This window comes from Dendrobates tinctorius, unplaced genomic scaffold (genome assembly GCF_039654945.1).
Source record: "Dendrobates tinctorius isolate UK_male_01 unplaced genomic scaffold, ASM3965494v1 ptg000075l, whole genome shotgun sequence".
In the NCBI taxonomy this organism is placed as follows: domain Eukaryota; kingdom Metazoa; phylum Chordata; class Amphibia; order Anura; family Dendrobatidae; genus Dendrobates; species Dendrobates tinctorius.
Genome location: NW_027361743.1, coordinates 21,382,506 through 21,397,687, shown reverse-complemented (window position 1 = coordinate 21,397,687; position 15,182 = coordinate 21,382,506).

The window sequence follows — 15,182 nt, the reverse complement described above, 5'->3', positions numbered from 1 at the left end:
CATTGCGGAATCCCATAGGAATGCATGGGATGCTTATTTTTCTCGTTTTCGCGGCAAAATCGCACGGTTAAAACAGCCGCGGAAACGCGAAAAAAACGCCACGTGTGAACTCAGCCTTAATGTAACTTTATTCTTTCATGAGTTATTTACAAGTGTCTCTTTGCTTACAGCCATTGACATGTCGCAGAGGTTAACACGTGAGGAGCAGATAGAAATTGTGTTGATGTCTGGTGAACGCTGTACCCGGGTCATTGCAGCAGATTTCAGTGCAAGACACCTTACGCAAGAAAACTGTCACCATTCCCATGTAATTTAGGTGTATCCATATAAATGGCCCACCCAAAAAAGTTTGCCTCATCACTGAACATAATGTTCTGTATAAACTGAGGGTCCTGTTCCAATTTTTGTTTCGCCCATTCTGCAAATTCAGCGCGCCGATCTGGCATCAGTCGAACATCCCTTCGGTGGATATTAGCTACTCACAAATAACACCATTAGAAAATCCAGCTGCTGCAGCATCTCGACGAGGATGACCCAGATCGGCGCGCTGAATTTGCAGAATGGGCAAAACAAAAATTGAAAACAAGACCCTCAGTTTACACAGAACATTATGTTCAGTGATGGATCACGTGGCTGTGCGTGTCACTGGGGAAAGGGACAAGACAAGTTGCAGGGGCAGTGTGGTGTCCCAATGATGCCTCATAAGCACATGTTCTTAGTAGAGCACCATTGACTCCATGGTGCTGTGGAAACAACAGAAGCCTTCCACTAGTAGGGATGCACACTACCACTATATAATAAAAAGATGACTTTATTGATAACAAGTGTTTAAAAACACAGTGAAAACCGCATAGGCCCTGTGCACACAATAGGCATTACAGTAATAGTAACAATAACAGCTCCATGGGGCGTGGCTATGTAGCGCTGCGGAGAGGACGTGCTTCTAAGAGCTCCGGCCATCCTGAAAAGTACCCGGTCAGCAGACCCTTACCTCTGCTGATAGCTGCTTGTCCTCTGGCCCCCTCGGGACTTAGGGACACTCCTGGACCCCCGTGGGAGTGTGGGGCTGGATTTTTAAGAGCCTGCGGCTGTAAGGATCTGGACGGCCGGTGGGGCCTGCACAGGGCAGCGGCCATATTGGAGGCGCACGCTCAGCCTGTAAGAGACGCGGCGCCGGGCTCCCACGCTGCAGTGCTGGAGGAGCAGCAGGAAGGTGAGAGCACATTCTGACTGATCGAGGGGAGCAGGCGGTGTGTGCCCTGGAAGATTGGGCCCCGCGCTCCCCCCTCTGCTATATAGCCTGTCCTGCCAGCACCATCATTGTAGGGACTTGGATCCCTTTCTGGCCGGTGTCCCTGTGTGGTCGTGGGGGTCTCTCCCTGGGCTATAGTGGCCCTTGTCTGCCGTTGGATCTGGACACTGCCTCCCTGAGTAACGCTGCGGGTCTACGCTGCTCCTGAGACCCTGCAGCCACCATTCGAACATTATACCCGTCTGTAGCCCTGACTCAGGGGACTTTGAGTGCACTGTTTCTGCTATCCAGCTGTGCTCTATCGTGCTGAAATGAGTCGTTCTAAGGGGTCTGGAACAGCGGACGAAAGGCTGAAGGAATATGCCAGATTAGACCACGCTGAGAGCTCAAGACCCAATAAAAATAATCCCTCACAAGCTCAGCGTAAGAGCCGCCCTTCTGAGGTTGGGGAGAATGAGCAAGAGGAATTAACCCTTAAGCAGGCGTCTGAACAACTCATGCAGGCCATCTCCTTAACCAGGACGTCTCTGTCTGGGAAGATAGAGAACGTATACACTGAGGTGGGACGCCTTCGACAAGACGTGCAGGCCATGAAGGGTCGCATTACGGAGGTGGAGACGTGGGTATCCCAGGTAGAAGACACCATCACACCCATGGAAGCTAAACTAACGAAAGTGGCAGGCTCCATGAATGCGTGGAGGCAAAAAGCAGATGACCTGGAGAATAGAATGCGTCGGAACAACATCCGAATTATTGGCCTGCCGGAGCTATCGGAAGGACAACATCCGGAGCAGTTCCTAGAAGACTGGCTTAAAACTACTTTGGGCGATGAGTTCTCCTCAATCTTTGCGGTGGAGAGGGCTCTCAGGGTACCCACTAGACTTCTTCCTCCGGAAGCCCCACCTAGACCCTTTCTAGCACGCATCCTCAACTGCAGGGATAGAGACGTGGCTCTACGACTGGCGCAGCAAAAGAGTCCTATCAAGTTCAACAATGCCACAATCTCGATTTTCCCGGATTTCTCTGCGGAACTCCAGAAACAACGGGCGCAGTTTACGGAGGTCAAAAGACATCTACGGGAGAGGAATATTGTGTACTCGATGATTTACCCGGCCCGGCTCCGGGGTGGTCCATGGAGGCTCTACTTTGTTTTTTACAGACCCGGCGGAGGCGACAGAGTGGCTACAATCCCATGGAGGCTCTGCTGATAAAGAATCCTAATGCATCTATTGCTTGTTGGTATTTTTCTCTTAATCGGCTGATTGGAGCTTTACTCGAAGACGTCCAGGTCACCAACAATACTGGACACTGGGATCAGTGATGGTATCCCCATGTTTATTTTGTGATGGGATCACAGGACTCTGCTCCTATGTTGTTTGTTGTTTTTTCACTTTGTTTTCATTCCGTAGTGGTTTTTGGTATTTTTTAGGCTTAAATCGCAGTTGGCAACAATTTCATTCTCTAGGTGATGTCTCTAAACTTTGCCCGGGTAATCCTATGCACCATGTTCAGCGGAGTAAAATATGGGGTCGGAGTTAATATGTATGACATGGAATGTAAGGGGAATAAAAACTCCTCGGAAAAAGATCAAGGTCTTTTCACAGGTCAGACATTATCACCCTCACATTGTGGCCTTGGTGGAAACGCACCTGACTAGGGATACGGCGCGATGCGTGCAGAAACCCTGGGTACAATGGTTTGCCCATACATTTCATGCCAGCTACTCGAGAGGGGTCTCGCTGTTGGTACATAAAGACGTCAGATGGGAAGCGAGGGAGACTCTGAGGGTCGTTTTGTTTTTGTCCACGCATTGATAAACACCAGGAAGTATGTGGTCTTATGCATTTATAACCCCCCTCCGGCTCGAATATCCCTCCTGCAGAAGGCAATGAGTTTTGCCCTTAACTACCCAGACGCAGATGTTATTTGTATGGGCAATTTTAATATGGTCATGAACAACCGCCTGGATAAATTGAGACTGGATGATGAAGCAACTGGGTGGGTCCTCTCCAACGACCACAACCCCGTTGTCATCATTTATGGGGGGTGGTGGGTGGTTGGATTTGAGGAGGATGCGTCACCCTGAGTTAAGGGAATACACTTGCCACTCATCCACTAAACGCTCTCTATCACGCATAGACTATATATTTGGTTCTGGCGGTCTGGCAATGTGGGTGGCTGATATAGAGCATGGAAGTAGGGGAATTTCAGACCATAGTCCGGTCATCCTTAAACTCAAATATGGGCAAGTAAACAGTGGGATAGCTTGGAAGTTAAATCCTTTCTGTTTAAAACTGATGGGGTCTCCCGACAGAACGATTGATCAGTTGAATTGCTTCATCGCGTCCCACCCGGAACCCCAAGATATTAATCTATTCTGGGACACACTTAAGGTATACCTGAGGGGCTGTTTGTCCTCCATGATCTCTTATATTAAGCGGGTAACCGCGGGGGAAGGATGACGAGGTGGAGCAACGACTGAAAGACGCAGAGGCAGCGTATGTATCTACCCAAACTAGCGGGAACAGGATTGAGTGGCTGGCAGCCCAAAGGTTATACACTCAACATGTGGATACTAAATCTAAACGCAAACTATTCTTCACCCGTCAATCCTATTTCGAATTGGGGAACCAGACTGGCAAATTCTTGGCCTATCTGGTGCGCCAGCACAGCACCTCAAATACAATATTGCAGATCCTCAGGGTGGACGATACACTGGTGTCTTCGACAGAGGATATTCTTGGCTGTTTTCAGGATTACTACAGGTCGCTATACGAATCTAAAAGTGACTTTGACACTTTGGAGTGTTTAGACTATTTGTCAGATATATCATTCCCCACATTAGATTTGGAGCAACGAGCCCGTATGGACGCTGTGTTCACCGCAGAAGAGATAGATAATGCTATGACAGACATGGCCTCTGGGAGGACCCCTGGGTCTGATGGGTTCCCTATTGAACTATATAGGAAGTATCGGGATATATTGACGCCACTCTTGGTGAACGTATTTCGGGGAATATGGGAAGGGAATTCTATGCCCGAGTCCTTTTACGGGGCTCATATCATAGTGCTTCGGAAGGAGGGGGGAAGGACCCTTTAGAATGTGGATCCTATCGTCCCATTTCACTAGAGAATGTGGACTATAAAATTTTTACCAAGATTCTAGCTACCAGATTGAATTCCATTATATTGACTCACATACATCCTGATCAAACCGGTTTTATGCCTGATAAAAGTACTTCCATTAACATCAGAAGAGTCCAGTCAATAGTCCAGTATAGCTCCCTGGTGCCAGATAACAGATGGGCACTGGCATCGTTAGATGCTGCCAAGGCTTTTGACCCTCTTGAATGGCCTTTCCTCATGTTTGCAAAGATATGGCTTTGGTACTAAATTTATAACATGGATCAAAATACTATATATGAAACCTAAGGCCCGTATTATAATAAATAATTCTATATCTGAGTCTTTCGCTTTGCATAGGGGAACCCGCCAGGGTTGCCCTCTTTCCCTGGCCCTCTTCGCCCTTGCGATAGAGGCACTAGCAATACGTATAAGGTCCTCCCCTTGCATCCAAGGTATAGATATAGCAGGTCGGGTGGATACCATAGGCCTATATGCTGATGATATGGTGATATTCTTGAGTGACGTGGAAGAAACTTTGCCACAGGTGATAACCCTTATATAGTAAATATTCAGGTTTACATATAAATTGGGAAAATTCTGCCCTGTTACCCCTTTCCCATACCCCGATGCCCCAGTTGGATGCTCTCTCCTCGCTGCCTATTGTGTCTAGTTTTAAATATTTGGGCATCCATATTTCTAACAATAATACGTCTGATCTACAACTTAATGTCCACCCGTTGTTGGAACTAGTTAAAGCTAAGTTTGCGTCTTGGAGTAGGCTCCCATTATCTGTGGCTGGGCGCATTAATCTGATTAAAATGATATTACTCCCTAAATTTGGCTACTCGCTCCAGCACAGTGCGGTAGCGGTGCCCAAGTCCTTTTTTGCTAATCTTAATTCTCTGGTCACATCCTTTATTTGGGGGAAAACTAGGCCCAAACTTAAATTGTCCACTTTACAAAGACCAAAGAAGGGAGGTGGGGCGGCGTTACCAGATTTCTTCCTATACTACTTAGCTGGGCAGGCTAAAGCTTTAAATAAATGGATGCTGGGTAACTGCCTCCCTAATTCTGAAAGTCACCTGCTTCACGCTGCACAAGCGGATTGCCCATTAGGTTTCCTTGAGTTGGAAAAAACTAATGCTCCACGTCTGCTGCCCCTGCTCCGGCTGGCTCGATTGATATGGAGACAAATCAAGAATGTAATAGGGTTTAAAGATGTTATAGCTGAAATGCCCCTGTGGAGTAATAACTATTTTTCGGAGCTACTGAATCACCCGTCTGCTGTTTTTTGGACCCAGTGTGGCGTCTCTTCAGTGGGAGACTTGTATGACCAGGGGACCTTAAAGTCTTTTGAACAGTTGCAGACCACACATGATATTCCGAGATCTCAATTTTTTCCCCATCTGCAGCTGAGATCGGCTCTTCAGTCACACATGAGGGATGGGGGTGAGGACCGTACTATTTCATCGTTACCTCTAATAGGAATTCTTAATTCGCAGGGCCCCCAGGGTCTCATCTCCTCTTTGTACACATACATGCTGTCAGTGGGGGCAGAATCAGTCATAAGCTCTATTAAGAGGAAGTGGGAACGACTCATCCCTAATATGCAAGGAGAGGAGTTGGAGGAGATTCTGGAGTCTCCGATTGGAGTATCACCATCTGTTAAACAACAGAATGATACAACTGTATATAATAAATCAATCATACTTAACTCTGTTGCGACTTTTTAGGATGGGTCGACTTCAGTCGTCAGAATGTATGCGATGTCACTCGCCAGATGCTGATTTTATTCATATGGTGTGGCAATGTCCCACTGTCGTACACTACTGGAAAGACGTGACTACACTACTGACATCCCTGGTGCAGGCCCCTGTCCCTCTGGAGCCATTGGTCTGCTTGTTTGGGGTGTGGGAAGAGGAGATTTGGGATCGCTATACTGGGGTCTTCCTGCACGAGACGCTGTTTATGGCACGAAAGGTGTTGGCACTGAGGTGGATGGGGGGGCTCATGTCCTTCCCTTGGGTTTTGGATCAAGCTGGTGAACTCAATTGTCCCATATGAGCGCACGTTACACCACAACAGGGGATGCCCGGGTAAATTTGAAAAGATCTGGGAGAGGTGGAACTCCTCTCACCTCACTCTACAAAACTGAGACATCACATGCGACATAATATGGTAGAGGAAACCAGGCTGCGGAAATAGTAGATATTACTTGATGTAGCGGTAGTTGTAGTTTAGGAGTTTTAGTTAGTTCCTACGGTTGCATGATATGACAAGGTTTGTGAAATTGGAAAATACATAAGGAAATGTCCTTTACATATGCTAGGAAGGAAATATACGTTACCTTGTTTAGCTATAAGAATGTGCAATTTCTTTGTATTGCATTTTATTATGGACGATCCCTTAGATTTCAGAGAGAATCCGCTCATATACCTGCCATAAGTGGAGCCATGGGAGACCAATGGGTGAGAACAAGACGCAGAGGCGGGAACCTAACGCGTGTCGCCGTTACATGGACAGCTTCGTCAGGGGAAGTGAGCGTTGTTATCCACATAGCCATTAAATACCTCAAGTGTAAATGATAAACGTCTGCATGTGTGCAGGAATCCGCCGGACCGGAAATGACGGCTGATATGAAGTACTGGCAGACGTCTCTGCCAGCACAAGCCCGGTGCGCACGTGCCGGTACAACCAGTGGTCCGCTTTTCCATGGGGGGGTTTATTATGCAGCTCTTTATTCAGTGACCATTTATGTCTGTATGAAGTCTTTTGCATATGTACATGAATTGTTATTTCTATGATTGTATGTGTTTTTTTCTCATGGAGCTGTTATTGTTACTATTACTGTAATGCCTATGGTGTGCACAGGGCCCATGCGGTTTTCACTGTGTGTTTTTTAATGTTTTTAATCACTTGTTATCAATAAAGTCATCTCTCTTTATTATATATTGGTAGTGTGCATCCCTACTAGTGGCAGGCTTTTTTCTCATGTTATTGACCGCTGGTTTGCACCTCCGCTCTTTATTCAGGAGGTATTAGCAGTGCACCAATTCATACATTGTCTCCATGGTGCTGTGGAGCCCCAGCGCCCCAGCAGGGTATTGCGATCCAAGCACCGGTATGTGAAACTGGCCTTAATGGTGAGTAAAAGTGGAAACTGATGCTTCAGATTGTGGGCTGAGATTTATGGGGTCAATCCCAAAAATGAATGCAGCGCCTGCTTCTCCCACCCAGTGCTGCCGTCATCCCGGTACAGGGTGTGGCCCAGAGCACCGTTACACATGAACAGCAATGAGCATGAAATCCAGATCAATGGTTCCCACAATCTCAGGAGGAGTGGCGGTCCGCTACGCCGGCTCCCTTCTTGTATTCAATAGAATCTGTGCCATTTAGACACAAAAATACTTAGAACACTCCAGCGCCAGGAAAAGAGCAGAGCGGCGCTCATCAGCTCCCCGCGCCGACGTGCAGTGGCATGTGATGTCATGAAGCTACTGCCCTCATCCTACTCCTGATGTCACCGCAGAGACATTGAGGACGCAGAGGACAGAGAGTGCTAGGAGGAGAGGACGATTCAGTGTACGGGTTATTATTGGGGGGGGGGGGGGGGACTGCTTGGACTCTGCTAGGGCAGATGTCTTTACTCAGGAGTAGAGTTGAGCGAAACGGGTCGAAAAATTTCAAAAGTCGCCGACTTTTGGCAAAGTCGGGTTTCATGAAACGAAACCCGACCCTAGGATGAGGTCTGCCACGAGGTCGGCGACTTACGCGCCAAAGTCGCGTTTCAAAAGTTTGTTTTGCGCTCTTTTTCAGCAACTCAGGATCCACGGACACTGTGGGCAACGTGATGACATAGGCAGGGGTCACCACTATCTTTCAGAAGGGCATGCAAGTGATTGGCTTGCTTTGGTGGGCGTCACAGGGGGTATAAAAGGGCGTGCACGCCGACCGCCATCTTCTGCCGATCTCAGTATAGGGAGAGGTTGCTGCTGATTCTGTAGGGAGAGCGTTAGGCAGGGAAGACGACAAAAAAACTGCTTCTGCTGCTAGCGATTTGGCCTGCACAACACACAAGTCACTGTGTGTGCAGTGCAAGGGGAGGCTATATAGTGGTGTATCAGTGGTGTTGGTTCTTGGGCTGCCTTCTAAGGCTTCCTGACATTCCTGTTTACCCACTGCTCCGCAAACTGCTTTTTTAAAAGCAATCCCAATTTTTTTTTTTTGTCCTGCTGAGAAGAAAAAAAAACTGCTTCTGCTGCTAGCAATTTGGCCTGCACAACACACCAGTCACTGTGTGTGCAGTGCAAGGGGAGGCTATGTTGTGGTGTATCAGTGGTGTTGGTTGTTGGGCTGCCTTTTAAGGCTTCCTCACAGGCTGGCATTGCTGTTTACCCACTGCTCCGCAAACTGCTTTTTTAAAAGCAATCCAATCTCCCTTATCCTCTAGTCACTTTTGTCACAGCTGTGCCATCGAGCCTGTGACATAGCGCTCAGATATCAGTGGGCCTCACACAATCCAAAAGTGTCCAAAAGTGTGTGCAGAGATTCAAAATCTCCCTTATCCTCTAGTCACTTTGGTCACAGCTGTGCCATCGAGCCTGTCACATAGCGCTCAGATATTCATTGGGCCTCACACAATCCAAAAGTGTCCAGTGTCCACAAGTGTCTGCAGAAATTCAAAATCTCCCCTGTCCTATAGACACCTTGTACCTTGTTTTACATTACTATATAGTTTGTTGGATTTTGTCTACATTTCTACCAAAAATGAGGAAGGCTGGTGGAAGAGGCCGTGGAATTGGGCGGGGGTTGGCAGCTGGTAATGATGGTGTTGGTGGTGGATCTGATGGTAGTGGCAAGAGCAAAATAGGACCGAATGCAGGAGGTGTTGAGCCTGCGTCATCGTCTGGCTACATAAGGCCTCGAACGCTTAGTTTTCTAGGAGTTGGCAAACCGCTTTTAAAGCCAGAGCATCAGGAAAAAGTTTTGTCTTACATTGCTGACTCAGCCTCCAGCTCTATCGCCTCCTCTTCTTCAGTTGTAAAAAGTAAAAGCACTGAGTCGTCATTGGAGGCTCATGTTCATGAACCACACCTTTCCTTGTGTCCTTCACCCCAACCAAGATTGAAGGATGACGCAGGCCATACTACTGATTACTCCTTGGAGCTGTTTTCACATACCATGCCTGGATTATCAAGTGAAATGGTGAATTACCCAGGCCAAGATGAATCTGACATGGAGTGCACTGATGCACAGCCGCTGATGGATGATTCTGCTGGTACATTCACTCAGAGCACTACATTGTCCTCGCAGTGTACAGAGCCAGATTCTGACCCTGATGAGACTCAGGTGCCCCTTCCCGCACACTATACCACCATACACGGTGACACAGAGGAAGGTGCACATGACATAGAGGAGGTGATGGATGACCCAGTTGTTGACCCAGATTGGCATCCATTGGGGGAAGAGGGTGCTGCTTCCAATAGCTCAGATGAGGAGCATCCACAGCAGACATCGACATCGCAACAGCTGTTATCTGGCAGGCCCGGAGCACTCCAAAGACAGGTTCCAAACATCAAAAGAGTTGCTGGACAGCTTGTCCAGAGGGTCAAAAGATCACAGCGTGCTAGGCCGCAAAATGTCTGCCAAAGTAGGAAGAGTGCAGTGTGGCACTTTTTTGAACAAAATCCTCATGATCAGGCCAAGGTTATCTGTAAGAAGTGCGCAAAGACCTTTAGCCGAGGGAAAAATCTGAAAAATTTGAATACCAGTTGCATGCTTAGACATTTAACCAGCATGCACTTGCAAGCGTGGACACAACACCAAACCTCAAGTGCCACATGTGCAACTGATCACAACGAAGGTAGTCAGCAACGCTACATTGTTTCCCCCACTGTAAGCCCACCGGTTAGCACAGCAGCAAATGTTGAGGTGTCGTTGCAAGGCCACAGCAGTCAGGGAATCCCACTGTTATATCAACGAAAGACTGATTCTAGGCCATCAGAAAGAACACCAGCTCCATCACCATCATCAACCCTCTCTCAGTCCGCCCTGTCCACCGCTACTTCCACCATATGCAGCTCTCAAGTCCAGCTCACCCTCCCAGACACTATGAGTAGGTCAAGAAAGTACTCAGTCTCTCATCCGCGTACACTGGGTTTGAACGCCCACATTGCCAAACTAATCTCGTTTGAGATGATGCCCTTTCGGTTGGTGGAAAGCACAGCTTTCCGGGAACTCATGGCCTATGCAGTACCACGCTATGACCTACCCAGTCGCCACTTCTTCTCTCGCAAAGCCATCCCAGCCCTCCACCATCATGTGAAAGACCGCATTGTCCATGCACTCAAGCAGTCAGTGAGCGGAAAGGTGCACCTCACAACTGATGCATGGTCCAGTCGGCATGGCCAGGGCCGTTACGTGTCCATCACTGCGCACTGGGTTAATGTGGTGGATGCAGGGTCCACAGGGGACAGCGGTGGTGGGACAGTGCTGCCTAGCCCACGGTATAGGAAACAGTTGGCTGTAGGCGTTCGACCCTCCTCCTCCTCCTCCTCCAGAAGCGAAAGCTCGTCCACAGAGCGCAGTCGTACGAGCACTCCATCTGCAGCTGCCACTGTTGCACACGATGTGTCCCCCTATCGAGCAGCTAGTGGAAAGCGTCAGCAGGCTGTGTTGCAGATGATGTGTTTGGGCGACAGACACACCGCCGAGGTGCTGGCCGAGTACTTGAAGCGACAAACTGAGTCATGGCTGGGCAGTGTACATCCTGAGGCAGGCAAGGTAGTTAGTGATAACGGCCGTAATTTTGTGGCAGCCATAGCCCCTTCAAAACTCAGCCACATACCTTGCTTGGCTCACACCTTGAACCTGGTGGTGCAGTGCTTCCTCAAAAATTATCCGGAGTTAACAGCCCTGCTCCAGAAGGTGCGAAGACTGTGCGCGCACATCCGCCGGTCGCCTGTACACTCCGTTCGTATGCAGAAGCTGCAGCGATTGCTCCACCTTCCCAACCACCGCCTCATTATCGACATTGCAACAAGGTGGAACTCCACCCTGCACATGGTGGAGCGGCTGTGCGAGCAGAGGCAGGCCATAATGCATTTGTGGGAGGATACACGGCCAGGCACTTTGAGAGCAGACATGGAGTTGACAGGTGTGCAGTGGTCGAAGCTGAAAGACCTCTGTAAAGTCCTTCAGTGTTCTGAGGAATGCACACGGCTGGTAAGCGCAGACGACGCCATCCTAAGCATGAGCATCCCACTTATGCGTCTGCTCATACAAACTTTGATGCACCTTAAGGAGCAGGCGTCTGCAGCCAATGTTGATGAGGAGGAGAGAATCCTTGATGACATTCAGCCATTGTCTGCTCAGGGACCTCTCCTGGACGAGGTGGAGGAAGAAGAGGAGGAGGATGATGGGGATGATTACTTAGGGGAGGAGGATGCATCTCGTGGGGCAAGTGAAAATGTTGGCGTGGCAAGGTCTGGTACAGGGTTTGTGCGTGACTGGAGGGATGTGGATTTGCCAGAAAGTGCTCCTCCAACCAGCACTCGCAGTGCATCATTGACACCGGGAACATTGGCCCACATGTCAGATTATGCCTTGCAGATCCTAAAAAGGGACCCACGCATTGCCAAAATGATGAACGATGACGACTACTGGTTGGCCAGCATCCTGGATCCACGCTATAAAGGCAAATTACAAAACATCATGCCACAGGAGAACCTTGACCTAATATTGGCTAATAAACAAGCAACTCTGGTAAATCGGTTGCTTGAGGCATTCCCAGCACACAGCAGCGGTGATGGTTCTCACACGAGCCGTACGGGCCGGGGGCAGCTTGGCAGAGGTGTTCATGGTGCACACAGCAGAAGTGGCGTTGGAGACAGGGGTTTCATGACAATGTTGTGGACTGATTTTTCAAGTACCGCTCACACAACTGGTAATACTGCATCGATGGAAAGTGACAGGAGACAGCAGTTGTCAACTATGGTTACAAACTACTTTTCCTCCCATATCGATGTTCTCCCACACAGGTCATTCCCCTTTGACTATTGGGCCGCTAAACTGGACACCTGGCCTGAATTGGCACAATATGCCTTACAGGAGCTCGCTTGCCCAGCTGCAAGTGTGCTATCGGAAAGAGTCTTCAGTGCAGCTGGATTAATCCTGACAGAAAAAAGGACCCGTCTGTCAACCCAAAATGTGGATGATCTAACCTTCATTAAAATGAACCACGCATGGGTTTCCAAGGATTTTGTCCCACCTTCCTCTGATGACACATAGGGTGACAGAAAAATGGCTTGCTTTGGTCCTCCTCTTCCTGGTACTTGACCTATTTCACCTTTTGCATCAGCTGAATGTCCAACATCAACATATGCCACTTTCTAAAACTCCCTAACTGTGCTGCCTCCCCCCCCAATGGCCGGGGTCACCACCTAGCGCACGACACCATGCGAGTGCCGTTGCCCTGGACAGGTGGGTAGGCCGACTCTTGGGCGCGGGCACTGGTACAGGGTCCTTCATAGTGCAATCAAGTGTCTCTGACGGTGGTGGTGCACACCCACCGTCAGACACACCGCCGTACTATGAGGGGTCCAGTGCCAGTACCGACGCCCACGAGTGGGCCCCCCTTGCTTGGGCAGGGCCCCAGCATTTGCAATCTTTACCTCTCCCTGCTCCTCCGCTGTGTAGTCTGGGCCGTCAAATCCATACTGTGCCTGACACCGTCTGAGCCTGCCTCCTGATGTATAGACATATTTTGAATGTGTACGCTATCCATACATGTTATCCGGGGAAACGGTACCCTTTCTAACCTTTGTGCAATCACGTGCAATCCATACTGGGCCTAACACCGTCTGAGCCTGCCTCCTGAGACATATTTTGAATGTGTACGCTATCCATACGTTATCCGGGGATACGGTACCCTTTCTAACCTTTGTGCAATCACGTGCAATCCATACAGGGCCTAACACCGTCTGAGCCTGCCTCCTGAGACATATATTTTGAATGTGTACGCTATCCATACATGTTATCCGGGGATACGGTACCCTTTCTAACCTTTGTGCAATCACGTGCAATCCATACTGGGCCTAACACCGTCTGAGCCTGCCTCCTGAGACATATTTTGAATGTGTACGCTATCCATACATGTTATCCGGGGAAACGGTACCCTTTCTAACCTTTGTGCAATCACGTGCAATCCATACTGGGCCTAACACCGTCTGAGCCTGCCTCCTGAGACATATATTTTGAATGTGTACGCTATCCATACATGTTATCTGGGGATACGGTACCCTTTCTCACCTTTGTGCAATCACATGTAATCCATACTGGGCGTGAGAACGGCTGGCGAGCTGTTAAGCAAGCTACAGCACCTGTGGTTTGCACACGCAAGTTTTTCATTTTTTCAGGAATGACGGTTAGGCCTAATTCCGGAACTGCGGTTGACCTGCACTTACTGGGAAATCATTGTTCGCGGGTAATAATTGTAATCAGTGATCCCCATCACTAACGTTGTTCAGCGGGTTATCTGCACCTGTAAGCGACAAACGCTGGCCTTTTCAGTGTAGCGCACACGCAGCCACGGACATGTAAGGGCATGACACACCAGTTATTGGCCAATCTCATGTGCCAGAGCCTCACGTGTCCCTCTAGTAAGCCGGACTCGGACCGCGGGGCATGACGGAGTCTCGTTCGTTAACGGAATTAAGCTTGCAATGTGTGCATCTGTTCTGTAGCTGGCATGGTTGAGGTTTCCCAGGTGGAGTCGAATTTAACCGTAGGCTCCACTCCTGGTTGTGCCCTTCTGGACATTCCTTTAAGGTTCAGCTTTGCAACCATACTGCCCACGTAAAACAAACACTTTGCCTTCATGAACGCTGTTTGGAGGGTCATGACTCGTGGGAATAACGCCGCCCAATCAGTTAACCTGCTAGAGAGATCCTTCGTTGCTCCCAAGCATGACATCACACTCCCTAGGAGGAAGGTAATGCCACTGTGGCGACCGTACTCCTGGGGGCGACACAAGTGCACTGATGCCCAGCCACTGCTCGATGAATCTGCTGGTACATTGACCCAGACCACTACATTCCCCTCGCACGCTACACGGCCTGAATCTGACCCTGATGAAACTCAGGTTACCCTTCCCATATACAGTTCCATCTTACACGGTGACAAAGAGGAAGCTGCAGATGAAAGTGCAGGTTCGGCCCACCCGCCATCAGACACACCACCGTACTATCAGGGGCCCTGTGCCAGTTCCGTCGCCAACGAGTGGGCCCCCCCTGCTTGCCCAGGATCACAGCACTTGCAAAGTTGAAATACTGTGCAGTGAGATGGAAGATGGGGACGACGAGGAGTCCAGACAAGTACAGGGATTCCCTAGCGAGGAGACTTATTTGATTGTTTTCAACGTTGGGACAGCAATTTTTGGGGAGCACTATACTCTGGAGAATGATAGATGGGGCCCACCATACACTGGAACATTCCAAAGGTGGACATCAGACACTGGAGCAGCATTTACAGGGCCCATTATACACTAGAGCATTAGAAATGGGGCCCATTATGTTTGGAGCATTATTTGGGCCCATAAGACAGTGGAGCTTCATCCATGGGGACCAACATATACTGTAGCATTATGTGGAGCTCATCATATACTGTTTCAAATATTATATGGGACCAATGATTCTGTATGGAGAAATAGATGGACCTCGTCATGAGTTGTAAAAAGTGAGGTATTTTTCATTGTACTATACCGCTATTTCTCTGCCGTATCGGAGCATGATGAGTTGTGGTATGTG